This window comes from Amia ocellicauda, chromosome 10 (assembly GCF_036373705.1).
Source record: "Amia ocellicauda isolate fAmiCal2 chromosome 10, fAmiCal2.hap1, whole genome shotgun sequence".
NCBI lineage: Eukaryota > Metazoa > Chordata > Actinopteri > Amiiformes > Amiidae > Amia > Amia ocellicauda.
In genome coordinates this window covers 40,488,412-40,516,360 of record NC_089859.1, presented here as the reverse complement: position 1 = coordinate 40,516,360, position 27,949 = coordinate 40,488,412, and the positions used below count along the sequence as shown (strand labels likewise).

General features: G+C 43.6%; 1 non-coding gene and 1 pseudogene across 1 annotated transcript; both read left to right on the top strand.

Annotated features, from left to right (window-relative positions):
* Positions 1-27,487: 27,487 nt before the first annotated feature.
* On the top strand, positions 27,488-27,606 carry LOC136760825 (uncharacterized; annotated as a pseudogene).
* Positions 27,607-27,824: 218 nt separating this feature from the next.
* LOC136762287 (5S ribosomal RNA) lies at positions 27,825-27,943 on the top strand. The gene has a single exon (XR_010820492.1). It is a non-coding gene; the product is annotated as a 5S ribosomal RNA (ribosomal RNA).
* Positions 27,944-27,949: the final 6 nt, after the last annotated feature.

The window sequence follows — 27,949 nt, the reverse complement described above, 5'->3', positions numbered from 1 at the left end:
CATCACTGTAAAAGGACTAGTAGAGAGAATACTACAGACACAGTGGAATCATTGAACAAAATCTGAAATGTATTGATGCAATACAATCAAATCACACCATAGGTTTCTTTGAATCCATGCAAAAATAATTAGCTACAAAAACGAACAAAACTACAGTAAAATGTCAACTGCAGTGTTCCTCACCTGGCTTAGTGTAAAAAGCAAAACAAAGGATTGATTACTGTACTTCTAAATTTCCATCAGCCCTGTGTTCAGGTTCAGGTTCTCACAACCATTTTTCACAAGAGGCATCTTGAAACTGAACATACCTGAACATACTCAGTCATCAGCTGCTTCACTCTGTCTGCATTTCTTTCAAAAGGCACACTATACTCTGTGCTACACATTGGTATGCAGTATACAGTCATTTGACAATTGAGAGTAGCCTAATGTTTAGTGCATGCTGAAGACTTGCCGCTTCTCAGTACGGACATTTCTGATGATTGAGGCCACAGTTGATCCTGAGTTGATTCTGAGGTTTGATTGAATCATTGTAGCTGCCTCAGTCATGGTCATGCCATGATTTACAACATGTTCTACAACTATTTCTCGGATTTCACTGGACACTATTTGCTGTTGCTGCCGCTGTCTGGTCCGTGGCCTTGTCCTCTACCACGTTCCCCCAACACCTCTCAAATGAGGCCCATGGCTGCCTCTCTGGTGAGGCCTAAGCCCTCCTCTATGACGAGGCCCACGACCACCTCTCAGAAGGGGTGCATGTCCCCTTCCATTCCTTTGACCACCACGTCTTCCTCCTCCCACTGCTTGACCTCTATTGTGACCTGGATGACCTGCCGGCTCCATGTTATCACTGTGTTGCTCGGGTGGATAGCACTCATTTCACTCGATACTCGTACCACAATGTGAAATCAATCATCAATAACCAGTTGGCAGTATTGGAATAGCAATTACAAGGGCCTGCATACATACAGTAATGTCAAATCTGATGTGGAAGAACAATCATCTTCAACCAGGTTGGAGCGTTAGTTGCAATGCCTTTAATACACGCAGCGTGGAGAGGAACAGTGACTCAAGAAGATCCCAAAGTCGCTCTGCCTTCATTTTAACAGTCAGAGCTTTTATACACAAAAATCAAAGAGCTGGTTATAATCAGAAAGTCATTACTATGTTATCTTAAAAGTTAGCTAAGCAGAATTTATATCATTATAGGACAGAGTTCATAGATCAACACATGGATTAGGGAGCAGGCACTTCAATCATACTGTTTGACATTGTCTCCAAGATTCTCATCGTAAATAACAAGCAGAAATCAAACTACCTTCTGGCCTGACCTTCTAGCTTGACCTTATCTTTCTTAAGTATACAAGAGAGAAAAACAGGTATTAGAGAAAGAATTTCTAACTTTCCTTCCACACTGAAAACATGGTGTGGAAAAGTGCTACATGATGATGAATGATGATGAAATATTACATCCATAGATAATGTAGTTCAACTGGTTCATGCTCCTCGGTTATTGGTGTCAATGGATCTCATTATCCTGAAACTTTCATGATCGAAACATGGAATACTGTTCGTCAGTTTCCATAAAACTATGAATTAAGAGTAATGCAACAGTCACTTATCATTTTGAGCAGCTGTATCAATTGATAGTTAGATCTTTGTAATGAAATGAATAGACAGTGATCTCAGATGTAATGTGTGAATTGCATTTTGAAATGGTAATACTTTGACGTTAAGTTGTATCATTTTAGTTCAATGAACAAATGATCTGAGGTTGATGTGTATTGTATCCAAGCAATTGAAAAATGTGCATTTTGATCATCGGGTGTGAGTTTAGTGTCTAGAGTTTTGAAAAATGACATCAAGGTTCTGAAATGAGTGCCAAAGTGATTGTAAAAAAGTGTAATATCAGGGGACAGTGGCTATTACTGATCTGGCCTTCCGTGGCCTCTGTATTAATGTAACAGGTCACATTGTATGTGTACACTGATACTTGATAGTATAATATAGTACAAGTAAAAAACATACATAGGTATCATAGAAGTATTTTGCAGAAATGATTAAGGATACTTATCAAAATGGAGAGGAAATGCTAAATCCAGTCTCCCCAGGCTGAGCTTCTATTGCTACACCTGCTAAGTGGCTGCTGGCCCCACTATATGGATAGAGCCACACCAAGTACAAGAGTCTCCCCATTGCTATTTATATCTCCCTATCCAGTCTTCTATACGTGTCAGGTATACAAGTGTGTGTGTGTGTGTGTGTGTGTGTGAAAGTGTGTGTGAGTGTCTGTCTGTCTGTCTGTCATGTAACTTGCACATCTGTTAGGGCACCATTAATGCAGAGATGTACACATATTGTTTATTTTCCATATATATGTATGTATGTATGTATGTATGCATGTCCAATTGCTTTGACAATACAAATGCACTGAATTGAGACAGAGAGAGAGAGAGAGAGAGAGAGAGAGAGAGGTGCTAAGGCACATTTGTAACATAAATTAGGGAACATTTGAAATATGCTTAGGGAACATTCATAAGAACATAAGAACATAAGAAAGTTTACAAACGAGAGGAGGCCATTCGACCCATCATGCTCGTTTGGTGTCCATTAATATCTAAGTGATCCATGGATCCTATCCAGTCTATTTTTAAATGTTCCCAAACTTTCAGCTTCTACCACTTTCCATCTTGAATGCCTTGAAGCCCAATTTCCATTTGTTGTCCCCTGGTGCGTGTGTCCCTGCTGATCTGGAAAAGCTCCTCTGGTTTGAGGAACCTTTCATGATTTTGAAGACTTGGATCAAGTCCCCACGTAATCTCCTCTGTTCCAGGGTGAAAAGGTTCAGTTCCCTCAGTCTCTCCGAGTAGGACTTTCCCTTCAGACCTGGAATAAGTCTGGTTGCTCTCCTCTGAACTGTCTCTAAAGCAGCAATATCCTTCTTGAAGTGTGGTGCCCAGAACTGTACACAGTATTCCAGATGAGGTCTAGCGCATTGTACTGTCTTAACATTACTTAAATTCTACACTTTTGACGATATACCCTAGCATTCTGTATGCCTTTTGTATTGCTTCCCCACATTGTTTGGATGGAGAAAGTGAATCCACATAGATTCCTAGGTCTTTCTCATGCATTACTTCATCTAGATCTGTACCTCCCATAGTGTAATTATAGTGGACATTTTTGTTTTACTGCATGTATTACCTTGCACTTGTCCACATTGAATTTCATTTGCCAGGTGTCAGCCCACAACTGAATTTATCTAAGTTCCTCTGAATAGCATGTGCTGCCAAGATTGTATCTGCTAAGCCACCTATTTTAGTATCATCTGCAAATTTGACAAGGTTGCTAAGTATCCCAGAGTCCAGATCATTAATATAGATTAGAAAAAGCAAAGGCCCTAGTACTGATCCCTGTGGAACTCCACTAACAACCTCACTCCAGTTAGAAGTGACTCCTCTAATCTGTTTCCTATACATCAACCAGTTCATAATCCATCTACTTACATGACCCTGAATGCCTACAGCTTCCAATTTGAGGATCAGTCTTTGGTGTGGAACCTTATCAAAAGCTTTTTGGAAATCTAAGTATATCATATCATATGCTTTCACGTGATCTACAGCTGCAGTTGCATGTTCAAAAAAATGTATTAAGTTAGTAAGACATGATCTGCCTCGTCTAAACCCATGTTGACTATCTCCAAGAATATGGTTTTCATTGAGATGCTCCTCTATTTTCTGTCTAATCATTTTTTCCAACATTTTACAGGTGATGCAGGTGAGACTGATTGGTCTGTAATTTCCTGGCTCAGTTTTGTCCCCTTTCTTGTGGATTGGTATGAAATTTGCTGTCTTCCAGTCAGTGGGAACATCCCCTGTTCTAAGTGTCATTTGAAATAATCGAGTTAACGGCCTATACATAATTTCCCTCATTTCTTTAAGTACTGTTGGAAATATCCCATCTGGCCCAGGTGATTTGTTTGATTTTAATTCTGCTAGTCCCTTTAGTACCTCCTCCTCATTTATCCTGATCTCTCTTAGGGTTTGACTGGATTGATTGTCAACCTGTGGCATGTCATCTGTTTTTTCTTTTGTAAAAACCTCTGTGAAATACTCATTTAGAATATTTGCCACATCTTGTTCGTTTTCCAAGATACCTCCATTTTTGCCCTTTATCTGTTTCACCTCCTCCTTAATTGACCGCTTGCTGTTGTAATTTTGAAAAAAGCTCATTGCATTGGTTGTAGCTCCAAGAGCTATGTTTCTTTCTATTTCCCTCTTTGCTTTCCTGATCCCTTTCTTAAGATCTCTTTGCAGCTCAACATATTCTATGTATTTTGTTTCATCACCATCCCTTTTGTATGTGCTATACAACATTTTCTTCCTCTTTATATTTTTTTGCATGCCTCTGGTTTGTATGTATGTATGTATGTATGTATGTATGTATGTGTGGAAGGAAAGTTAGAAATTCTTTTCTCACAACTGTTTTTCTCTCTTGTATACTTAAGAAAGATAAGGTCAAGCTAGAAGGTCAGGAGGCCATAAGGTAGTTTGATTTCTCTTTGTTATTTACAATGAGAACCTTGGAGACAATGTCAAACAGAATGACCTACGTGCCTGTTCACTAATACCATGTATAGACCTATGAACTCTGTTCGATAATGATATATGTTCTGCTTAGTTAGCCTTTAAGATAACATAGTAATGACTTTCTAGCATGTATGTATGCATGTATATATATATATATATATATATATATATATATGTATGAATGTATGTATGTCCAATTGCTTTTGACAATACAAATGAATTGAGAGGGAGAGAGAGAGAGAGAGAGACAGACAGACAGACTGACAAACAGAAAAACAGACACACACACAAACACACACACACACAGAGCCAGCCAGCCCGCCAGCCAGCCAGCCAGCCAGCCAGCTCAGCGATGACATCACGAGCCTCTCTCAGCTGACTGCTATGACATCACAGAGCACGTACATTCCGTTGCTTGCCGTCTGTCAACCACTCAGTCACTGCCAGCCAGACTGGCTGGCTGGCTGGATGTGGGGGCTGCTTGCTGCTGCTGCGTACCTTAGCAAGCTTATTTGCTTGACCGGCCTTCCTACTCCTCTGCCCACATGCCCACCTATGCCTCTACTCCAAGATACTTATACAATAGAAAAACTATGGTAATAATAATATAGCCCAAGACAAAAAATATTAATCTTTCTAGACTGTATTAAAGTTCAGCACTTCGGAAAAATAGAATTATTTTGTATTTCAATAAAACAAAAATTATTACTGGTATCCACACACCCAACCAATGTAAATGTCACGGACGGTGTTAATTAGCTCCTTAATCACCATTACTTATTATATTTATATTTCACTTCACTTTATGCAATATGGCTTGTGTATTTTGTTTGGTTCTATATTGCCATTATTTTGTGTGTTGATTATCTTTCACTTTATTGTTTAATTTGTTATTCACTTAGTATTATTTTGATTGTTTGCACGCGTGCCTTATTATTTTTGTTTCTTCTTTCTTTCACAACTCACCTGGGTCCACCTGCACTCTTCACACGCGTCCCCACTTAATCACCCTGCCCTGGGAGAGGAGAGGATTATCTGCTGTAGTCCACTTTCCAATGTGGGAGGTCTCTGCGGCTCATATCTCATTCAATTATTTATTCATTTATCCTACATCAAGTTTATTTATTTTCCCACGTTTCATTCAATCACCATCAGAAGCTCTCTGTGCTAAAAGTGGCAGCACATTTGTCTCACACACATCAAACTCACCTTTTCCTGCTTCCCAAGCCTTATCAACTTACTCAGACCCTCGTCAACTTACTCAAACCCTCTTCAACTTTGGTTAACATTGCTCTGCATTCTAACAGCTATTCTTTCTCCTATTCTTAATTTCTTACAAGAAATGTATTCAGGTTTTTTTATCAATATGTTTTATTTATATTTATACAGATGTCACTCCATTATTCGTTTATTGAAGTCATATATGTACCTAACAAAATATTAGCCAATAGGCCATTGATCTCAATAATGATTCCCATAATCCTAGGACACCTTCTCTTTTACTCTTCCTTTCCATTCTTACTTTTCTCCTGTAAAGCATTTTATATTACTTGAGCTTACTTATTCTATAGTTGTAATCTTATACTTCTGCGGTATCTTACCCTTTTCCTACATCACTCATCTTAAAACCATGGTCTACTTTGACTTTCATTTCAGGTATTATATGCTAGGCACCAATAACCAAACATTTTCTGAAAGACTGTAACATGTCACCAGACTGTTTACATTCTCCTGCTTTCACAGGCTGTCAGGGCTGCACCAGGCTCTCTTCTAGCCTTTCGTTTCCTTGAATTTGACTTTTGACAGAGCTTGTCCATAACATGATGTTTAACAAACAAATTCTGGTTCTTCTTGTGGAGACACCATGACTATTTATGTATTACTATTATTATCCATCTGTTTATTCAATGTATATTTTGGATTACTTTTCTTATAATAGTCTTTCTTTCTGATTTCTGATGCTTGAGGCACTCTGTATAGAGCCAAAGATCCTCATGAATATGATAAATCTGTTGTTACATTTTTAAATATAATTCTAAAATGATTGCCAAAACATAGACATTTACCTTATATCACCTTCAAACTATACATATTCATAAACACACAAAGCACATACACATTGATATCTAAAGATAATTCAGATATCCGATCTGTGGCATGTTTTATTGACCCTGCAGTGTCTCAAACAGCCCTTATAACTTATTATTTAAGCTTATGATTATTTAGAATAAAATGTCAAATAATCCCACTCGATTATTTCATTATTTCACTATCTCAGTTTTCTTGATCCATTGTGAAAAAGTTCTGTTATTTCCTCCTCATCTGTAGAGGCTACATTAGCCCACTCCCCGGTCTGATATTCTCGTAGTAACTGTATCCAAATGTTGGGCGGACATTTAGCCTTCACGATGATGTGTACATCGTGCGGGTGAAGGAGGTGAATAACCATCTTTTCATCTAGAATATCCCAAAAAGTTGTGTTACCCTGGTTTGGTTTTAATTTTGGGAGGGACACCCATATCATTTCTTTTTCTCCTGGGGAGAAGGGGACATGGGTTTTAGTCGTATAGACTATTGATTGACCTTCCTCTTTACTCTGTCTAGTTTTGACTTGCATGGGTGCAGCTGGGACCGTTTTCAGAGCGGTCAGATCTGGATACAATGTATTATTATAACCAAAATCAGTGATTGATTTATATTCCGGATTATATGGGGGAGGAGCGCTAGCAAAACCTCCTTTTTCATATTCCCATGCTTTGCGATCTAAATCATCCCAATCGGGCCTGTCGTCCTCGGAGTGATCTGTGTCGCGACGCGCTCCTAACACGGCAGCACATCGCGCACCTACACCTTCACCTTTTCTGACCACTTTTCTTGCCCTTCTAATTTGCCTTGTAGTTCTATTAATTCTATCGTATTTTTCACAACTTCTTCTCTCAATTCACATTACTGTTTATGATGATCTTCCATTTCTGTTATTTTCTTTTCTTGATTCTCACCAACCTGACACAATATCACAATTCCTTTCTCTGTCTTATCTGGTTGTTGTTGCTTCCACCAGTCCCGGTGCTCCTTCGGAGACCAGTCTTTCTCCCAACTTCCTTCCAACATTTTCTTCTCTACATTCTGTTTTTTTATTTCTCAAAAAACCAATAATGCTGGTGTCACTCACTGTGACGATTTATCTGAAATATTACATTATTATATATTATTTTATGTATATATATTATAATAAAAACAAACACTCCAGTAAGGTACGGACACCCGTACATGACACTGGCTAAGGTAAGGGAACCCATAAACAACCATAAGCACCCCCGGACCTAGGACAGACTGTAACTTGCTAACTTGCTAACTTGCTAACTGTTTTGTTTGCTTCACATCGTTTGCTGCTAGTTGCATGCCAAACGAGTTAGTTCTGTCCAAAATATAAGCTTTTTTCTTATAATAAACTCAATAAAAATACAGTGCACTAGCAACTATTTCCCTTTCAAAAGTTGTAGTCCCGTTTCAGTTAAAACAAAATGTGTTCTTCAAACAAAGAAAATACTTGTGTTTCTTTTCCCTCTTTACCTGCTCTTATCACAAAGCTTCTCAACACAATCTCAGGTGCAGGTGCACTCTGCGCTATCCTTTGCCCGAGCTTTGTCCAGGAAAACTCACTGTAGCCATCTTAGTTCAACACGGGCTCTCCTTACCTGCGAGTCACACGGGTCCAGTTCACTTTGCAAGTGAACAGTCTCTTCTCAGAAACAATAAGGAAACTTGGAAAGAAACACAATCCCAGGTCGGTGTTAAAAAAAAGTTCTTTGTTTTCATATTAAAAGAAAACATTTGTATTTTCTCTGCACACTTCACAGCTCCAATTAGCACACTCAACTAATCCCTGCCCCCCTCAGAACCGTCACTAATGAAAGGTACTCACAGTCATTTTAAATATGACATCCTGTAGTGTTTCATTTCAAAATATGATCTTATTATCACTTGAACCAAATAAATCCTTTGACCCACTAATACCAAATTACAGTTATGGGGGCCACAGATGTGATTTGAAAATACGATCTTCCATGTCTTTCTGTTGTGTTTTGACCTGGGGATCTGTAATTGTCCAAGTGGCTACTGCACATGTACTTATTTAATATTAAATGTGTTATTTAATTAGGCTTGGTTCTGGTGAGCATGTACAAGACGTCAGCTTTTTAAATAACTGTGTGTATTGGATCATACACATTTTAGAAATACTCTCTCAAACTTCCCGCATTGGTACCTCACCAGGGAGGTAGAAAACAGCAATAGCATTGAAAAAGTGTGATTGTAGTTCTGCTCTTCTGCAATATATTTCTACAATATCTTTAACATCTTCTTTAACATTGTTTTAAAGGCTGGGACCAATATGGTGGAATATCTCCAACACACGGACATTGAGAGACTCGACCCCTTTGTGCTGCTGCTCAGAGACCAACTCTCAGTTGTCTCTGAGTAGGCTATGGATCAACTTCCTTTCCTAATATGAAGGAGACCATGGATACAAAACCTATGAAAAACAGGTGATTATTGTTATTCTTCTCATTATAAACTACTTAATACATCTCTCCCATAAAGTACAACAGGATAGTGGTGACGTCATTCAGGATTGGATTGCCATTGGTCAAAAGCCCTCTGAGAGAAATTGTGTGGCGACACTCCACACTCTTAGAAGAAATGGTTCTGCACAGAACCATAAAGGGTTCCTCGAGTAATCGCTCTGGTGGATCCCTTTATGGTTCTATGTAGAACCCCTTCAAAGGGGTTACATGAAGAACCCCCAAACATAGCGTTCTACACAGAACCATTCGTTTTAAAATGTTATATATAGAACCCATTCAAAAGGGGGACACGTGCTATACCTGAATTTGTTTTCCAAATACAATCTTTAAAAAATGTATGAGTTCATATATACAAACACACATACACAACGTAGAAATCGCACTACTAGTGAAGTAACTTCATTTACATTATATGCCACAACTCCTCAATTTGGAACGCAAAAACAAGACATCTGATGTAAAAGTGTAAACTAATTACGAACAGCACTTTTGATTTTTATCTTCAATTCAGGGGCTACTTATTCGAACAGTAAACTGTATTCTCTCTTCAGAGTGACTGGAATGTTTTTGCCTACATTCAACTTAAATATGAAAGTTTCCAAAAACGGCATAGTTTTCTTTAAGGCTATTCAATGCCAAACACAAAATTCTCTCTGCTTTCAGTGCTTGTCCTTCAGCACAATTACACAGGTTCATGATGTTCTCATTTCAATACATTGTTTTCTTATTTAAACTATTTGACTTTGAGCTTACATTGAGAATAAAATCACTTTTGCAAGTAAAACCTGGCCAAGAAAGGAAGCAGCACTACAATAAAACAATACACAGAATACAAAGCAGTTCCTTCAAAAGTGAAAGTGATAAAGAGTGATGTCTGTCAGTAAATTACGTTGAGATACATATTGGTTATTTTGAATTAGGAGTCCAACTTCAATAACTTCTATTAACAAGCCAAAATACAGATCAGAATTACGGGTAATTGAAAATAATATGTAGCGCCTAGGTAAGCTTGGATGTGTTCAGAGAAACACTAAAAACGGACCTTCCTCACACCCGTCTTGTTGAGGAGGACGTGGTCATACAGGTGATGTGGCTGGATGTCTCAGTGGTGTGCCAGGTGGACGTTGGGGAGGAGGGCACATCTTCGGGATACTTCTGCGTTGATGGCCTGGATGATGTGCAGGGGCACGTCTGTGCGGGGCAGCAGTGTGGAGATGGTGATTTTGGCAGTTTGGAATTCCTCTGTGGCTTTCTTTGCCACCTGTCTCAGGGCTGAGGCCACATCGCCCCTGCGGGCACTCAGGTCGTTAGTGCCGGTGTGGATGAGGATGTGTTTGACCTGGCACAGCCTCCTCTTGGAGAGCAGCTCCAGGGCTCTCTGTGCTGTCGGGCACCAAAGCTTTTTCACTTTTCGCCCAGGGAAGAGGCGCCTCTCATCCAGGAACTTCCCATTGGAGTCGCTCAGAATGACCACCTCTGTGTTGACCTGCCACTCCGGGTTTTGCGTCGGGAGTGGTGGGGGCAGCGGGTGTGTTTTAGGGGAGTGGCGTTTCAGGGGTTTGTGTATTAGTGGCAGGTCTGGTGATAGTGGGGGTGTCAGGAGTGGTGGGGAGTGTGGGTGGATCAGTGGGTGCGTCAGTGGGTGCGTCAGGGGTTGTAGGTGTTGTGGGGTCAGTGCAGTGCAGTCTCTGTGCTCCTCTCTTAGCTTCTCCAGCTGGCTCTGCAGGCTCCTCAGCTGGCTGTGCTGGGGTGTCCTGGTCAGCTCCTCCCTCGCTCTGTGCAGCTCCGTCCTCAGGGTTTGGCTCTGCTCCTCCTGGTCTCTTACTGCTGCTCTCAGCTTATGGATCTCAGCCTTGTGGTGCATCTTTAGTCCCTGAACTCCGCAAACTTCAGCTCCAGCACTGATAGGCATTCCTTTAGTGTTTTAATGTTGCTGGAGAGTTTTGGGGAGACAGGGGGGCAGTCTGTGGGAGATGGGGCACTGTCTGGCTCCGTGTGGCTGGGGGCAGACTGCAGGGTGGCCGGCTCTGGCTCGTGTTTCTCTACCTCAGTCTGCTGCTTTGAGGTGTGGAAGCCGAGAGATAATTGGTCCAGGCTGCTCTCGCTGTCCTGCACCATGATGGTCCCGTTGTGGTATACATTAAAAGTGAGCATCACACTGTCTGTGTCTTTCTCTACCAGCACTGAGATCTGCCTGCCTCTGCTAATGCCCCTCTTGTTGTTATTGGGGTATGTCTGGCACAGGGTTTTGTGAAAGGCGGTGTAGAACAGTAGATTGTTCTTGACCCTGTTTTCTCCTTTACCGGTGTAGTCTAGGATGAGGGTCTCAGGAGATGCTCTCATCACAGCTTGTTTGTAGTCCTTCTTAGCCTGTGCAGAGCGAATGTCTTCAGGGTATCGGATTTCAAAAGGCAGCTCTGCAGTCAGACTGCTGTTCGATAGATTTCTATCAGTCTCAGTGGCAGTTGGGCTCTCTCCTACTGTCACTCTATTCAAATTGGAGCTCTGCATTTTCATTGGCTGAGTCAACTACTGAGAATGCTTATTTATTTTATTAATACATATTTTTTTGTTTAATTATTTGTCTCTATAGGTGAAAGGTCTTACCTCCAATTCTTGTCTTCAGCTTTTCTTTTCTGACTTTTCTTCCTGAACTGTCTCTCTGCTTTCTTCTTTTTGTGTTTCTCTTAAAATTATTATTTTTTGAATACTTTTTCTTCTGAATTTCTATTCCATGTCTTCTGTGTATGTTTATAGTGCTATATATTCATTTGTAAATGACAAATTAAATCCGCTTATGTATAAAAACAAATGTTTTTTAGGAGCTCATATTCCTCTCTCTCTCTCTCTCTCTCTCTTTCTCTCTCTCCCTCTCAATTCAATTAATTTGTATTGTCAAAGCAATTGGACATACATACATATACATACATACATACATACATACATACATACATACATCTACACGGAAAATAAATAATAGAATTATGAATCACAATAAGATGTAATGAAGTACAGAAAATGAAAATGTAAAAAAATGTGATCTTTAATACATACAAATAAAGAAAATAGGTTTACTATTTCCAGATTCCTTTTTTGAAATACAATGACATGCATAACAAACAAGTATTTACATTATATTTACAGCCGGTGCTCGTGTGTCACTGTGTCCCTCAGGCTGTGGTAGGCGCTGACATATTGGGCAGCCAGGGTGGCTGTGTGTCCCTCCCCCAGGAGGACTGGCGTTTTTCTTTTTTCTCAGTTTTGTCACAGGTTGGGTGGGCATCCATTATGTTGTTACAGAATTTGTCCCTTATTTTGGGCTAAAGCTTTCCGTGGAGGGGAACGTGGATCAGTTTGTACCATTTTTGGGAGAATCTGCCTTGTTGGGGCGGAGCTGTGACCAGGTGAACAGCAGATCGGGCATAGGTGGGCATGTGGGCAGAGGAGTTGGAAGGCCGGTCAAGCAAATAAGCTTGCTAAGGTACGCAGCAGCAGCAAGCATCCCCCACATCCAGCCAGCCAGCCAGTCTGGCTGGCGGTGACTGAGTGGTTGTCAGACGGCAAGCAACGGAATGTACGTGCTCTGTGATGTCATAGCAGTCAGCTGAGAGAGGCTCGTGATGTCATCGCTGAGCTGGCTGGCTGGCTGGCTCTGTGTGTGTGTGTGTATGTCTGTGTGTGTGTGTGTGTGTCTGTTTGTCTGTTTTTCAGTCTGTCTGTCTCTCTCTCTCTCTCTCTCTCTCTCTCTCTCTCTCTCTCTCTCCCTCTCAATTCAATTCATTTGTATTGTCAAAGCAATTGGACATACATACATTCATACATACATATATATATATATATATATATATATATATATACATACATACATGCATACATGCTAGAAAGTCATTACTATGTTATCTTAAAGGCTAACTAAGCAGAACATATATCATTATAGAACAGAGTCCATAGGTCTACACATGGTTTTAGGGAACAGGCACGTAGGTCATACCGTTTGACATTGTTTCCAAGGTTCTCATCGTAAATAACAAACAGAAATCAAACTAGCTTCTGGCCTGACCTTCTAGCTTGACTCTATCTTTCCGCCTTATATACTTGGTGAATAATTGAGGAAGTAGCACCAAGTGACCACATTAGGCTGACTGAGGGTTTCTGGGGAGTGTAGTTGTCTAGGGTCGGTTTTCTTCCCTAGAGTGCAGACCTTGCAGCAGACCTGGCCTGACATGTCTGCCATGTATGACCCTGCCCCTTGGTTTGTCCCACATCCTCCCCCCCAGCTGCGACCCCATAGGTCGAGCGACAGCCGCAAAAAAGCATGCACCCGGGACAGCCCATCAACATTCCCCATGGCCTTCCCTGGCCTGTGCTGCAGGGTGAAATGAAAATGTTGGAGACTCAAAAACCACCTCATCACACGGGCATTCCTGTCTTTCGAACGATGCATCCAAGTGAGGGGGGCATGGTCAGTGATCAGGGTGAAGTGCCTGCCCAACAAATAGTATCGAAGACTGTCCAAAGCCCACTTCACTGCCAAACATTCTTCTTCAACTACCAAATAATTTATTTCATTGGATTCCAACTTTCTGCTAAGGAACAACACCGGGTGTTCGTGATCACCCATTCTTTGGGACAAAACCACTCCGATCCCCACCTCAGAGGCGTCCGTCTGGACTATAAATTCTTTCTGAAAGTCAGGTACCATTAAAACGGGGTTGCGGCAGAGCGCCTCCTGTAGGCTCCGGAAAGCCCGGTTTGCTGTATCACCCCATCTAACCATATTGGGTTCTGTAGCCTTAGTCATATCAGTCAGAGGGGCCGCTAAGGTAGCATAGTTGGGAATAAACCTCCGGTAATACCCAGTTAACCCTAAAAATGCCCTAACCTGCTTTTTATTGACAGGCCTAGGCCAAGAGTTTATGGCTTCAACCTTGGATATTTGGGGTTTCACCATACCCCTCCCTACTGTATAGCCCAAGTATTTGGCCTCTTCCAACCCCAAATTGCATTTGGTTGGATTAGCCATCAGGCCTGCTGCATGTATTGAATCCAATACCGCTTGGAGCTGAGACAAATGTGATTCCCAATCTGGACTGTGAATGACCACATCATCTAAATATGCTGCCGCATACGTCCTGTGTGGTCTAAGTATGTGGTCCATCAACCTTTGAAAGGTGGCAGGAGCACCATGCAGGCCAAAGGGCATCACTGTGTAGTGAAACAGACCATCTGGGGTTGCAAAGGCTGTTTTTTCTTTGGCTAAGTCAATAGTTGAAATATAGCGAGCATTCCCAATATTCTCTAACAATTCATCTACTCGGGGCATTGGGTATGCATCAAACTTTGAAATTTCATTAACCTTTCTAAAATCATTACAGAATCTCCAGGAGCCATCAGGTTTGGAAACCATGACTATAGGGCTGGACCACTCACTGTGGGATTCTTCAATAACCCCTGCCTCCAGCATTTCCTTAACCTCATTTCTAATAGTGTTCCTGCGAGCTTCTGGTACCCTGTAAGGCCTCATATTTACCTTCTTTCCTGGGAGAGACACAATGTTGTGAGAGACTAAATGGGTACGCCCCGGTATGCCTGAGAAAACTTCCCTATTACGTATTATCAAGTCGTTCACCTCCTTCAACTGGTCAGGTGACAAGGCAGCTGCAATATTCACCTTCGGTGTCCCTAGTGGCTGAGGGGGGTAAGTCAACATCAACACTTCCCTGTCCTTCCAGGCTTTTATTAAGTTGACATGATATATTTGTTCTGGGGGTCGGCGGCCGGGTTGCTGAACCTTATAGTTCACTTCCCGTATTCGCTCTATAATCTCATAAGGTCCCATCCACGTAGCCAGAAATTTACATTCTACAGTGGGAACCAACACCAACACCCTATCACCAGGCTGGAACACCCTCAGTGTAGCCTGACGATTATAGGCGAATTGTTGGTGTTCCTGTGCCTGCCTTAGGTGCTCTCTCACAATGGGAGTGACTGTGGCTATTCTCTCTTGCATAGCATTGATGTGCTCGACTACACTCCGGAAAGGAGTGGAATCGTGTTCCCACGTTTCACGGGCTATGTCTAATATCCCCCTGGGGTGCCTCCCATATAACAGTTCAAAAGGCGAAAAGCCCAGGGAAGCCTGTGGGACTTCCCTAATGGCAGACATCAAGTAGGGCAGCATGAATTCCCAATTTTTCCCATCCTTATCGATTACCTTTCTTAGCATGGACTTCAGGGTCCTATTAAATCTCTCAACCAACCCATCTGTTTGTGGGTGGTAGACTGATGTTCTCAACTGCTTAACCTGCAACAATTTACACAGATCGGTCATAACCTTAGACATAAAGGGTGTGCCCTGATCTGTTAATATCTCCCTCGGTATCCCCACCCTACTACACATCAACATTAGCTCTTTTGCAATACCTTTTGAAGCCATGGTCCGCAGTGGAATGGCTTCTGGGTACCTGGTGGCATAATCCAAAATAACCAGTATATACTGATGCCCTCTGGCTGATTTCGGGAGAGGTCCCACCACATCCATAGCTATCCTAGCAAAGGGGGTCTCTATGATGGGCAAAGGGACCAGTGGGCTTCTGAAGGCTGGTTTAGGAGCATGTAGTTGACATTCAGGACATGAGCTACAATGTTCTGTCACGTCTGCATGTACGCCTGGCCAGTAAAACCTCAGGAGTCTATCCTTGGTTTTGTCCATCCCCAGATGTCCCCCCAGGATATGCCCATGTGCCAGATTGAGAACTGTTCGTCTGAATGGGGTGGGAACTAGCAATTGCTCCACAATGTCCACCCCTATCTTATTTACACGGTACAATAGGTCATTTTTTACCATAAAATAAGGATAAGCTGTTGGCGGGTCTGCAGTAGTCATAGGGGTCCCATTTACTACCTTCACATTTTCTTTAGCATAGTGTAGAGTGAGATCTCGCACCTGTGCGCTGCCAAAATCAGTGGGGAGTCCCTCTAACACTGACACTTCTACATTGTCAGCTTCAGGGGTCTCTATGAATGGATTCTCACCCACCCTGCTAGTGCTGGGTTCCTCACCCTCCATAGGGTCATCTACGTCACTACATTCCACCCCTATGTTTTCAGTTTAATCAACCAAAACCTTCACTGTCGACTCAACTGGAACCAGGTCTACTTTTAGCTCTAGTTGTGGGATCGAGGCAACTTCTGGCTTACAGTTTTCAGTGTGCATTTCCAATTTACTATGTTTTCTATCTAGTTTTCCAAAATTAGGAAAATATCGTCCCAGTATCACATCATATGGCATGTTGGGTACCACACCGACTTCGTAATCTAGTTTCCTGGCCTCTGTCTGTATGTTTACAAGGGCTGTGGGATAGGGGCGTGTGTCACCATGTGTGCATGTGATACTGAGCTCCTGATGTCTATCCAGCTTGTTGGTCGCTACTAATTTTTCTGTGACCAGTGTAACCATACTGCCAGAGTCGAGTAGAGCAGCCACTTCTTTCTCATCGACTATCACTGTACACATGTGTTTTGGATTAGGTACTCCGCCTATGAAAACATCCGTCCCAACAGGGCAGGCATAAAATACCGGTTTCTCTTTCCCCATATCACACACATTACATTGCATTGGTTCCTCTCTACCTGGGCAGTGGGCCGCAATATGTCCTACTTTGTCACAATTGTAGCAGACAATTGGTTGTGATGGTGACCCCCTATAACCCTTAGTCTCGGCTTTAGGCCCCACCTTTGCCCCCCCCAGTCTTGCTCTTTTCTTCCAACCCAGCGCGTCATGTTTCCCAGAGAACTTTGGAACCATCTTACCCGGTCCGCTGGTTCGTCATGGCCTGGGGAACGAGTTTTTAACCTCCGGTACATGCTCTGCTGCTCCGGCTGTATAGAACCGCTCTACAATGGCCACCAAGGTGTCAGCGGACAGCACCTCATTCTGGCCAACCCAGCGTCGAACGTCCTTGGGCAAACAGCGTTGGTAGTTGTCAAGGACTATGGCCTCCACCACCTCGGCTGATGAATGGACCTCTGGCTGTAGCCATTTCCTGGCCAGATGGATCAGATCAAACATCTGCGTTCAGATTGGTTGTCCTGGTTGGTAGGCCCACTGCTGAAACCGATGTGCCCTCACTGCGGTGGTCACGCCCAATCGGGTCATTATCTCCGCTTTCAATTTATCATAGTCCTGGGCGTCCTTCAGCTCCAGATCAAAGTACGCTTTCTGTGCATCCCCTGCCAGATAAGGTGCCACAAGCCCTGCCCAGGAATCTTTTGGCCATCCCTCTCTCTGCTGTCCTCTCAAAGGTCATAAGGAAGGCCTCAACATCGTCCTGTTTTGTCATTTTCTGCAGAAAGTGATTGGTGCGGGGAGTGGAATGGGTTGCAGCCCCCTGTGGCCCAATCCTGGTTGCAAGTGCTTCAACACTCTCTTTCAGCTCTTTAGTCACCTTTTCCTGCTCTTCTCTAAACATTTTATTTGTATCATGCTGGACCTGCAGTGCTTCCTGATGCATCCGCATAGCATCCTGGTGAGCCACCTGCTGCACCCTGGTCGCTTCCTGTTGGGCTATTACAGCCTGTAGTTTTTTTTTTTTGGATAAAAAAATTCACTCAGCCAGTCTGGGTTTCATGAGGTGCTGCCCGCATTCTACACCAAATGTGACAAAACGCCTTGGCTGTACACATGTGCGGGTCTTCTCTGTGATCTTCTTAGGAGTAAAAACCAGTCATGACCCAGGGAGGAGGTTGCAAATACAGGGCTGTGCCTGTATGTTTACTTCAAACAAAACAAATCTGAAAACAAAACCTAACTCACACTGGAGTTGTAACTAATCTTACATAATCATTCTATTTTAAACAAAGTCTGGAATAAATAAGTCTTGGCTTTCTCCTTATGAGCTACCTCTGTTTTCCAGATAACTCACCCTATTGTCTCTCACTTCTCTCTCTCTCAGGCCCGCCTTATATACCTGGTGAATAATTGAGGAAGTAACACCAAGTGACCACATTAGGTGCTAGAATGGCTGCCTGAGGGTTTCTGGGGAGTGTAGTTGCCTAGGGTCGGTATTCTACCCTAGAGTACACACCTTGCAGCAGACCTGGCCTGACATATCTGCCATGTATGACCCTGCCCCTTGGTTTGTCACAATACATACATACATACATATACACGGAAAATAAATAATAGAATTATGAATCACAATAAGATGTAATGAAGTACAGAAAAAGAAAATGTAATAAAATGTGATCTTTAATACATACAAATAAAGAAAATAGGTATACCATTTCCAGATTCCTTTTTTGAAATACAATGACATGCATTACAAACGAGTATTTACATTATATTTACAGCCGGTGCTCGTGTGTCACTGTGTCCCTCAGGCTGTGGTTGGCGCTGACATATTGGGCAGAATGTGTCCCTTATTTTGGGCTAAAGCTTTCTGTGGAGGGGAACGTGGATCAGTTTGTACCATTTTTGGGAGGATCTGCCTTGTTGGGGCGGAGCTGTGATCCAGGTGAACAGCAGATCGGGCATAGGTGGGCATGTGGGCAGAGGAGTAGGAAGGCCGGTCAAGCAAATAAGCTTGCTAAGGTACACAGCAGCAGCAAGCAGCCCCCCCATCCAGCCAGCCAGCCAGTCTGGCTGGCAGTGACTGAGTGGTTGACAGACGGCAAGCAACGGAATGTTCATGCTCTGTGATGTCATAGCAGTCAGCTGAGAGAGGCTTGTGATGTCATCGCTGAGCTGGCTGGCTGGCTGGCTGGCTGGCTGTGTGTGTGTCTGTGTGTGTGTGTGTGTGTGTGTGTGTGTGTGTGTGTGTCTGTTTGTGTTTGTCAGTCTGTCTGTCTGTCTCTCTCTCTCTCTCTCTCTCTCTCTCTCTCTCTCTCTCTCTCTCTCCCTCTCAATTCAATTCATTTGTATTGTCAAAGCAATTGGACATACATACATACATACATACATGCTAGAAAATCATTACTATGTTATCTTAAAGGCTAACTAAGCAGAACATATTTCATTATAGAACAGAGTTCATAGATCTACACATGGTTTTAAGGAACAGGCACGTAGGTCATACCGTTTGACATTGTCTCCAAGGTTCTCATCGTAAATAACAAACAGAAATCAAACTACCTTATGGCCTCCTGACCTTCTAGCTTGACCTTATCTTTCTTAAGTATACAAGAGAGAAAAACAGGTTTGAGAAAATCATTTCTAACTTTCCTTCCATACAATAATACATACATACATACATACGGAAAATAAATAATAGAATTATGAATCTCAATATAATGTAATGAAGTACAGAAAAAGAAAATGTAATAAAATGTGATCTTTAATACATTCAAATAAAGAAAATAGGTTTACTATTTCCAGATTCCTTTCTGAAATACAATGACATGCATTACAAACGAGTATTTACATTATATTTACAGCCGGTGCTCGTGTGTCACTGTGTCCCTCAGGCTGTTGTAGGCGCTGACATATTGGGCAGCCAGGTTGGCTGTGTGTCCCTCCACCAGGAGGACTGAGCGTTTTTCTTTTTTCTCAGTTTTGTCACAGGTTGGGTGGGCATTCGTTATGTTGTTACAGAATGTGTCCCTTATTTTGGGCTAAAGCTTACCGTGGAGGGGAACGTGGATCAGTTTGTACCATTTTTGGGAGGATCTGCCTTGTTGGGGCGGAGCTGTGATCCAGGTGAACAGCAGATCGGGCTTAGGTGGGCATGTGGGCAGAGGAGTAGGAAGGCCGGTCAGGCAAATTAGCTTGCTAAGATACGCAGCAGCAGCAAGCAGCCCCCCCATCCAGCCAGCCAGCCAGTCTGGCTGGCAGTGACTGAGTGGTTGACAGACGGCAAGCAACGGAATGTACGTGCTCTGTGATGTCATAGCAGTCAGCTGAGAGAGGCTCGTGATGTCATGGCTGAGCTGGCTGGCTGTCTGGCTGGCTGGCTCTGTGTGTGTGTGTGTGTGCGTGTGTCTGTCTGTCTGTCAATTCATTTCAATTCAATTCAAAGGTGCTTTATTGGCATGATCTATCACAATATTGCCAAAGCAGATACAAATGTTCTATCAATCAAGACAAAACATTGCAATACAAGATTCAGTGGAACAAATATAGTACACATTGAAATAAAATTAAGTAGGATATAAACCATATTTGTTGTTTGTATCAAAATTTGTGTCATGACATCAGAAAAATCACTGTTTTTATTTTGTTTTGCAAATGGAGTGCCACAGGCTGGTGTCTACACACTGTCTCGCAGGCTGTGGCAGGTGGATACATATTGCGCTGCTAAGAAGGCAGTGCGCTCCTCCTCTCCCAGCAGGACGGGGAGTTTGCAGCAATCGGGGATCATGCTGAACTCAGGGATATGCATTTTTAATATTTTAAAGTATGTCTCCCTGATTTTTGTGTATTTAGGGCAGGACAGCAGGAAATGCGCCTGTGTTTCGACCTCCCCTAGGTCACACTGGCTGCACAGCCGCTCTTCTCTGGCAACCCAGAATTTTCTGTAGCGGCCTTTTTCAATGGCGAGGCTGTGGTCACTGAGCCTGTATTTAGTTAGATTTTGTCTCTCTTTTATATTTTGGATTTTTAAGTATTCAGCCAATGTAATGTTTCTATTCAGGGCCCGGTAGCATTCCAATTTGTTTTGTAATTCTAATTCATGTCTCTAATCTTTTGTGTATTTGCTTTTCAGGTACATGTCAATTTTCCCAATTGTTGTTGTTTTGGTCATTGTGTGTTCGGGCTCTGTGAGCCTCAGAGCCGTGGGGGCGTTTCTGTGTACGTGTAAGATGTTTTTATTAAATTCTAGGTGGAATATTTCCATGGGGCTTTTGTCCCAATTGTTGTTATTGAGGTTCATGAGGGGACCCCACACTTCGCTCCCATATAGCAGGATTGGTTGGATGATGGAGTTTAATATTTTAATCCAAATAGTTATTGGTATTGTTGTTTTCCCAAATTGTGTCTTTATGGCATAAAATGCCCGGCGTGCCTTGTCTTTTAATGCGTTTATAGCCAGGCTGAAGCTCCCTGACGCACTGATGGTCAGGCCAAGGTAGTTGTATCTGGTGCAGTGCTCTAATCCAGTGCTGCCCAGAGTGAAGCGGTACCTGTTTCCCTGAGATGGGGCTTTTTTCTGGAAAACCATAACTCTGGTCTTGTCCAGATTGACTGCCAGGGCCCATTTCTGACAGTACTGCTCTAGCAGCGCCAGGTTCTGCTGAAGCCCCTGCTCTGTGGGCGACAGCAGCACCAGGTCGTCTGCGTAGAGCAGGAACTTGATCTCTGTGTCATGGAGAGTTAGGCTGCGGGCGTCAGACTGCTCCAACACTGTGGCCAACTCGATGATGTAGATGTTGAACAGTGTTGGACTCAGACTGCAGCCCTGTCTCACTCCCCGCCCCTGAGTGAAGAACTCTGTTCTTGAGTTGCCAATTTGAACTCCGCATTTGTTTTCAGAATACATTGATTTAATGATGTCATAAACTTTACCCCCTACACCACTCTGTAGAAGTTTATAAAATAATCCCTTGTGCCAGATTGAGTCAAATGCCTTTCTAAAGTCTACAAAACAGGCAAATATTTTTCCTTTATTGTTTTGGGTATATTTATTTATGAGGGTGTGTAGAGTGTAAATATGATCGGTTGTGCTGTGTTTTGGTAGGAAGCCAATCTGACTCTTATTCAGGACACTGTGCTTGGTAAGGAAGGCCAGTATCTGGGCGTTGATGATACTGCAGAACACCTTCCCCAGGTTACTGCTCACACAGCTGCCCCAGTAGTTATTGGGGTCTAATTTGTCTCCACTTTTAAAAATCGGGGTGATCAATCCTTGATTCCCGACCTCAGGGAAACACCCGGCTCTCAGTACCAGGTTAAAGAGTTTGAGCAGAGCCTCCTGCAGCTGCGGGCTGCTGTGCTTCAGCATCTCAGGGCTGATGCTGTCGGGGCCGCTGGCTTTCCTGGGTTTGAGGATTTTGAGTTGATGTTTTAGTTCCTGTATTGTAAATGGGTTATCTAAGGGATTTTGGTTATTCTTAATGATTTCTTCCAATTTATTTAGGTTTTTTAATATTTTAACCTGTTCTGGCTTTGGATTGTTTTCAACATTTTGGTAAAGTTTTTCAAAGTGTGTTTTCCAGATTTCTCCATTTTGAATTGGTATTTCATTTTTTGTTTTTGGGGTATTTATTCTGCCCATATAGTGGTCTTTTTTCTTACTGAGGAGTTGCTTGTAGTGCCGCAGGGCCTGGCAGTAGCTGAGGCGAGCCTCCTGGTTGTCGGGCTCTCTGTGTTTAGTGTTGGAGAGATGTCTCAGGTGTTTCCTAGAAGTTTCACACTCCTGGTCACACCACTGTTCTTTTTTTCTTTTAGACGATTTCATATTTTGGTTTTTAATTGTTTTAATGTTTGATTTTAAAGCCAGTCTCTCAAATATTTCATTCAGTGTTTTGGTGGCTGAGTTTATTCCGTTTTGGTTTATTTGATAGTGTGAGGATTGATATCTGTCTAACATGTTTTCAATCTCATCACTATTCAGGGCTCTTGTGTAGTTCTCTGTGCTGGGCTCTGACCATCTCTAACTGGGTGGCAGGGAGACCAGTTTTGTGGGAAGTTTGGCTCTGACTTGTGGCTGCGCTGATCTTTTTAGGTAAAGTGTTATTTGGCTGTGGTCTGATAGTGGAGATTGTTGTCTGACTATAAACGCATTGTTGGCTTGTGGGTCCAGGTCAGTTATGGCGTAGTCCACCACACTGCTGCCCAGAGCCGAGCAGTATGTGAATCTCCCCAGAGAGTACCCCCTGGTCCTGCCATTGATGATATATAGACCCAGGCTTTTACATAGGCGCACTACCTGCTTCCTACTCTTGTTTACCACGCTGTCGTGGCTGTGTCAGTGTGGAGATGTGTGTGTGGCACAGCGGGGAGTCTCCGAACAGGTGTGTGTTCCCCTCTGTATTGATGTAGTCCATCTCTCTGCCAGTCCTGGCATTGAGATCGCCACACAGCAGTACAGAGCCCAGGGTCTGGAAGTGGCAGATTTCGTTTTGAAGCTCATGAAAGCCTTCCTCATTATAGTAGGGGGAGTCTGCGGGTGGCATATAAATTGCACATAGGTATATATCTGTGTTATTTTGTAGGGTGTCTTTTCTGATTTTCATCCACAGGTGTGTGTCTCCTCTCTGTACTGGGCATAGGGCTGCTCGGAGCTCCTCCCTGTACCACACGATAATCCCCCACGAGGCCCTGCCACACCTGACTTTGGGTTTTTTATAGGAGGGCACAATCAGCTCCCTGTATCCATTGTATCCATCCAGTGTATAGACATATCTGCACAGCACCAAGTCTCTACAAGAATGAAAACATCTGAACTATTTACAGTGTTGATCAGTTCAGGGCCTGTGCTCTTCATTCCAAAAGTTGAGGAGCGTAAACCCTGCATATTCCAACTGCTTATTTTAAAGGACATGTTAATATATTTTATTATACTTGTCTCTTCTACATAAGAAAGTTTAATTTGTGGTCTACAACTGATATTATATTACTATTAATAATTATATATGGATATACATAATAATCACTCAAAGATTTTATGTTTGCATCAAAATATCAGAATAATTAAATCACATTTTTTCTTACTCTCCATCTCCACAACCATATATATGTGTGTTGAGGCTCAGTTAACTCAGCAGTGTGGAACAGATGACACTGAGGAGTTGCCTTATCTGGGCCAGCTGGGCAGCATCGGGCCTCCAGGCTCTGGAAGCCGCTGCTGCGTGGCTGTGTGGCTGTGCTGGTCCCCGGCTGTCCGCTCTGCTGTGCTGGACGGGCCCTCTGGGGATGGGGGGGTGGGGAATGGGGCCGCGGGGTCTCAGGGGCTGGGGCTGGGGTGGAGCCGGTGGCTGGGGATGTGGCCGGGGGCTGGGGGGTTTGCTCCTGGTCTCGAGGTGGGGGTGTGTGGGGTTTCGGCCCAGGGTTGTGTCCTTGAGGACCTTTGAGATGATCCTCACACCCGTCTTGTTGAGGTGGACGTGGTCATACAGGTGATGTGGCTGGATGTCTCAGTGGTGTGCCAGGTGGACGTTGGGGAGGAGGGCACATCTTCGGGACACTTCTGCGTTGATGGCCTGGATGATGTGCAGAGGCACGTCTGTGCGGGGCAGCAGTGTGGAGATGGAAATTTTGGCAGTTGGGAATTCCTCTGTGGCTTTCGTTGCTACCTGTCTCAGGGCTGAGGCCACATCGCCCCTGCGGGCACTCAGGTCGTTAGTGCCGGTGTGGATGAGGATGTGTTTGACTTGGCAAAGCCTCCTCTTGGAGAGCAGCTCCAGGGCTCTCTGTGCTGTGGAGCACCAAAGCTTTTTCACTTTTCGCCCAGGGAAGAGGCGCCTCTCAACCAGGAACTTCCCATTGGATTCGCTCAGAATGACCACCTCTGCATTGACCTGCCACTCCGGGTTTGCGTCGGGAGTGGTGGGGGCAGCGGGTGTGTTTTGGGGGAGTGGCGTTTCAGGGGGTTGTGTATTAGTGGCAGGTCTGGTGATAGTGGGTGTGTCAGGAGTGGTGGGGAGTGTGGGTGGATCAGTGGGTGCGTCAGGGGTTGGAGGTGTTGTGGGGTCAGTGCAGTGCAGTCTCTGTGCTCCAGTGATGTGTAGCTCCTCTCTTAGCTCCTCCAGCTGGCTCTGCAGGCTCCTCAGCTAGCTGTGCTGGGGTGTCCAGGTCAGCTCCTCCCTCGCTCTGCGCAGCTCCGTCCTCAGGGTTTGGCTCTGCTCCTCCAGGTCTCTCACTGCTGCTCTCAGCTCATGGATCTCAGCCTTGTGCTGCATCTTTAGTCTGTGCATCTCATCCCGGAGCTGATCACACAAGGAGGTCTGGGCCAGGGTGCTCAAGGTCTGCTCCCTGAACTCCGCAAACTCCAGCTCCAGCACTGATAGGCATTCCTTTAGTGTTTTAATGTTGCTAGAGAGTTTTGGGGAGACAGGGGGGCAGTCTGTGGGAGATGGGGCACTGTCTGGCTCCGTGTGGCTGGGGGCAGACTGCAGGGTGGCCGGCTCTGGCTCTTGTTTCTCTACCTCAGTCTGCTGCTTTGAGGTGTGGAAGCCGAGAGCTAATTGGTCCAGGCTGCTCTCGCTGCCCTGCACCATGATGGTCCCGTTGTGGTATACATTAAAAGTGAGCATCACACTGTCTGTGTCTTTCTCTACCAGCACTGAGATCTGCCTGCCTCTGCTAATGCCCCTCTTGTTGTTATTGGGGTATGTCTGGCACAGGGTTTTGTGAAAGGCGGTGTAGAACAGTAGATTGTTCTTGACCCTGTTTTCTCCTTTACCGGTGTAGTCTAGGATGAGGGTCTCAGGAGGTGCTCTCATCACAGCTTGTTTGTAGTCCTTCTTAGCCTGTGCAGAGCGAATGTCTTCAGGGTATCGGATTTCAAAAGGCAGCTCTGCAGTCAGACTGCTGTTCGATAGATTTCTATCAGTCTCAGTGGCAGTTGGGCTCTCTCCTACTGTCACTCTATTCAAATCGGAGCTCTGCATTTTCATTGGCTGAGTCAACTACTGAGAATGCTTATTTATTTTATTAATACATATTTTTTTGTTTAATTATTTGTCTCTTACCTCCAATTCTTGTCTTCAGCTTTTCTTTTCTGACTTTTCTTCCTGAACTGTCTCTCTGCTTTCTTCTTTTTGTGTTTCTCTTAAAATTATTATTTTTTGAATACTTTTTCTTCTGGATTTCTATTCCATGTCTTCTGTGTATGTTTATAGTGCTATATATTCATTTGTAAATCACAAATTAAATCCGCTTATGTATAAAAACAAATGTTTTTTAGGAGCTCATATTCCTCTCTCTCTCTCTCTCTCTCTCTCTCTCTCTCTCTCTCTCTCCCTCTCTCTCTCTCTCTCTCTCAATTCATTTCATTTGTATTGTCAAAGCAATTGGACATACATACACATACATACATATACACTCACCTAAAGGATTATTAGGAACACCTGTTCAATTTCTCATTAATGCAATTATCTAATCAACCAATCACATGGCAGTTGCTTCAATGCATTTAGGGGTGTGGTCCTGGTCAAGACAATCTCCTGAACTCCAAACTGAATGTCTGAATGGGAATGAAAGGTGATTTAAGCAATTTTGAGCGTGGCATGGTTGTTGGTGCCAGACGGGCCGGTCTGAGTATTTCACAATCTGCTCAGTTACTGGGATTTTCACGCACAACCATTTCTAGGGTTTACAAAGAATGGTGTGAAAAGGGAAAAACATCCAGTATGCGGCAGTCCTGTGGGCGAAAATGCCTTGTTGATGCAAGAGGTCAGAGGAGAATGGGTCGACTGATTCAAGCTGATAGAAGAGCAACTTTGACTGAAATAACCACTAGTTACAAACGAGGTATGCAGCAAAGCATTTGTGAAGCCACAACACGTACAACCTTGAGGCGGATGGGCTACAACAGCAGAAGACCCCACCGGGTACCACTCATCTCCACTACAAATAGGAAAAAGAGGTGAGACATTCAGATGGTAGAGTCAGAATTTGGCGTAAACAGAATGAGAACATGGATCCATCATGTCTTGTTACCACTGTGCAGGCTGGTGGTGGTGGTGTAATGGTGTGGGGGATGTCTTCTTGGCACACTTTAGGCCCCTTAGTACCAATTGGGCATCGTTTAAATGCTACGGCCTACCTGAGCATTGTTTCTGACCATGTCCATCCCTTTTTGACCACCATGTACCCATCCTCTGATGGCTACTTTCAGCAGGATAATGCACCATGTCACAAAGGTCGAATCATTTCAAATTGGTTTCTTGAACATGACAATGAGTTCACTGTACTAAACTGGCCCCCACAGTCACCAGATCTCAACCCAATGGAGCATCTTTGGGATGTGGTGGAACGGGAGTTTCGTGCCCTGGATGTGCATCCCACAAATCTCCATCAACTGCAAGATGCTATCCTATCAATATGGGCCAACATTTCTAAAGAATGCTTTCAGCACCTTGTTGAAGCAATGCCACGTAGAATTAAAGCAGTTCTGAAGGCGAAAGGGGGTCAAACACAGTATTAGTATGGTGTTCCTAATAATCCTTTAGGTGAGTTCATCGTAGCTCTTAATACTCTCTTTCTGTCTGGAGGAGATATAATTGAAGTATTGTACACGTACCCGGCTACTTTCAACACCCATTGCTGCACTGATATTTTTCCCTCCATTTTTCTTTATCCATTTTTTTTTTGCTGGAAGTTCCGTCAATACCCGTCAGCCTTTAATAGACATCATGCAGCCAGGCCTCTTGGCTTGCGGCCACACCGTCCTGAACGCGCCCAATCTCATCAGATCTCGGAAGCTAAACGGGGCAGGTCCTGGTCAGTACTTGGATGGGTGACCTCCTGGAAATACCAGGTGCTGCTAGCTTTTTCGTCTCCTGGGAAACTTTATCGTAGCTCTTAATACTCTCTTTCAGTCTGCAGGAGATATAATTGAAGAATTGTACACGTACCCGGCTACTTTCAACACCCTTTCCAGCACTGATATTTTTCCCTCCATTTTTCTATTTTTTTTTTTTTTTTTTTGCTGGAAGTTCCGTCAATACCCGCCAACCTTTAAGAGACATCATGCAGCCAGGCCTTTCGGCTTGTGGCCACACCGTCCTGAACGCGCCCGATCTCGTCAGATCTCGGAAGCTAAACGGGGCAGGGCCTGGTCAGTACTTGGATGGGAGACCTCCTAGAAATACCAGGTGCTGCAAGCTTTTTAC